The sequence below is a fragment of the Anneissia japonica genome, unplaced genomic scaffold (genome assembly GCF_011630105.1).
Source record: "Anneissia japonica isolate Jap-2015-1 unplaced genomic scaffold, ASM1163010v1 scaffold92465_len3556_cov146, whole genome shotgun sequence".
Taxonomy (NCBI): Eukaryota; Metazoa; Echinodermata; class Crinoidea; order Comatulida; family Comatulidae; genus Anneissia; species Anneissia japonica.
Genome location: NW_022718609.1, coordinates 1 through 2838, shown reverse-complemented (window position 1 = coordinate 2838; position 2838 = coordinate 1). Strand labels below are relative to the sequence as shown.

General features: G+C 32.2%; 1 long non-coding RNA gene across 1 annotated transcript; it reads left to right on the top strand.

Moving 5' to 3' along the window:
* The first annotated feature begins 204 nt into the window (after positions 1–204).
* LOC117110572 lies at positions 205–1709 on the top strand. The gene is made up of 2 exons (XR_004445722.1): positions 205–387; positions 799–1709. It is a non-coding gene; the product is annotated as an uncharacterized LOC117110572 (long non-coding RNA).
* Positions 1710–2838: the final 1129 nt, after the last annotated feature.

Genomic DNA, 2838 nt, shown 5'->3' with positions numbered 1-2838 from the left:
TTCTACAGCAATCGGTTGATTGAGCAATCAGTTATTCTCAAATAAATATCAAAATCAATCAATCAATCCATTCAAAAATATTCATCATTCAAATAAATAAATAAATAAGTAAATAATGCTATAATTACAGTAGGTGATGATGATGCTAAAGAAATTTATTTAAAAAAAATGTTTTTCTGTTTTTCTTTTTTTATTGTAGTTACTTGCTGCAGCTGGTATAAATGATAAAAGACCTGCTCCAGAACCCAACTCTGCTGCTTGCATTGCAGTGTATTTGGTTGCCAATGGAGCAAGCCTTGAGGTGAAGAATAAAAAAGGGAAAACTCCGGCAGATCTCAATAAGAATCCTCGTGTTGCAGAAATATTGAATATATCGTCACAGCAATGGTAATGCATTTTTTATGTTTGGTGAATACAGTGCTTAACTTCTAATGCTTGCAAGGGTTTTTGATTCAAATCTGTAAGACATGAATAACTTTAATATTATGACTAACTCCACTTCCATGCATGTAAATGTGACAATATTATGGAATAATAATATAATTTAATTTAATAATTTAATTTGGTGTTCGGTATGTGTTCCATATGTGTTTGATTCCACGACTGGGGTAGTAATGTGTGTGTTTAAGGGCTTTGTGCATGAAGTTCTATATAAGGACGACATATTATTATTATTATTACATATAGAACAGCTGCATTTAGGGTACATATTAAATGATAACAGATGATCAGTGTTATTATTATTATTCTTATTATTGTTATTTATGAATATTAAATACTTTTTTAATTTGTTTTCAGGAAACAATCACATGAGTAGTGGTCATTTTAAAGGCACTGTAACAGATATTACCATTGGTCGAAATTAGTCACCTGATTATCAACCATTAAAGAAGCAGTCAATGGCTGAAGAAGTATGCCACGACAACTTTGAAAAAAAAGGTGGGGACATTACTGAGGAGAAGTGTCTGGGCCACCGCCGGATAGCAAGGGGTGGGTAAATCACTGAGAAACAATGGGCTGGAATAATTTTTATTATTGTTATCCTTATAATTATTATAATAATATTGTTTAATGATGATTTAAATAATTGTGTAGAGTGTTTACTGTGATTATATTGAATTGAATTGGTAGGCAGCAGCAACTTGCTTATGGGAGGTCTTTGAAGCTCTATCCAGACTATCAAATTTTATTTGACAAAAAATGGTTGGTTATTCACCCATGTAGTAACAATGTGCCTATATATGGTCATGATGTGATGTCATCATGACCATATTTAGGCATGTCACATGTTTTTGTCAAATGAAATATGATAGTCTAAAGGGCTTGAGCTCAAAATAGGGAAGAGCAGATGAGTTTCTAAAATACTAAATTTTAAGTTTTAAACACTAATGCTCGAAATTATTTATTTTTGAAGTTATTGTAATTAAAGTATTCTTTTTTACAACCAATTTTCAAAATATGAAGAAATTTACAGGATTATGTACTAAATATATTATATAATATATTATAATCAAATATAAAATAAATACGAATTGCTTTGCGTTTTTAAAGTAAGTTATAGGCAGTGCCGTACTCAACAAACTAAATAACACAAAAGTCATTAAATTTCCGACGTTCTTAAAGATTGAAAAATAATGTGCCAATACTGTTAATCTTACTACATAACAGGGAACGCAATTATTTATCAAGGGTGGGCATAAAAATTGGTTGGAGGGCCAAAGTGAATTCAACCTTTTCACACAAACTGTGATGTTTCCAGTGACCTTCTAAAAACGTCCAAGCACTGCTTTTACACCAATTTATTCTGAGTTTTAATGTTACTTTTACATATGATCGGTGACAGGCCGTGAAAAACAAGGTGTTTTCTAACCAATGTTGAATACGATCCAAACAGACCCATTTCAGTTATGTGTTGAGCTTTCGAATTGATGCAATTAAGAGCCTTGTTAATGAAACTAATATACCCTCCATGCCCTGTAGATATTCTCAATTTTATCATCGAACAGTGGTAAAATTGGGAATCCGTAAAAGCTGGTACAGTAATTACGAAAGAGCACATTCCGAATTTCTGAGTTAACATACCAAAAGGTTACCAGAAACATATTACTCTGTCAATTAAAATCATGAATACATTTAGAGCCATTGAAATCATTAGAAAGCATTTGTCTGTTAATAATAATAGTAATTTATCCAAGAAGACTTGTTCTACCACCAGAACCAGAGGCGAGCGTGCTGTTCGAACCAGCGCCGATATTATGGCTATAGCTTGCGGCGCCCCTGCTAACCACTCGGCCATTCGACTCACCAAACTTATTTTGTCAAACGTTTGAACAATGGCTCCACTCCACCAATGGTGATGTTCTTTATGTTAAGTACAATTACAATGTAATATATAAACAATATAATTTGGCTTTTTGATGCATTAAATGTGATATTAAAACGAATAGGATATTTCTAATATCAATAGGGGTACAGCCAAAAAAAAGGAGTAGTCCTGTTCTTCTTCATTATTTAATTCCAATAACTGTAGTCACATTATCGTCTTGCAACTATTTTCTTTTGTCCTCAAAACTTTCTTCTCGCAAATGTTTTTTCAATTAATAAACGCGAGTTTTACCAATAGGCCTACTAACCATAACTATTCCAAAACTATGGAGTTCCAAATTTTGGAAAAAAAATTATTGCTATCACAAATCACATTAAACAGACAACTTGAATTTTCACTCAGTTTATTCAGGTATGAAATAGGAGACCTATCAGATAGTGATTTTGTTCACTTTTTAGGAATCCTGTCTCTGCCTGTTTGGTTTTTTCTTGTCATTGTGCATGTTTTGCGAT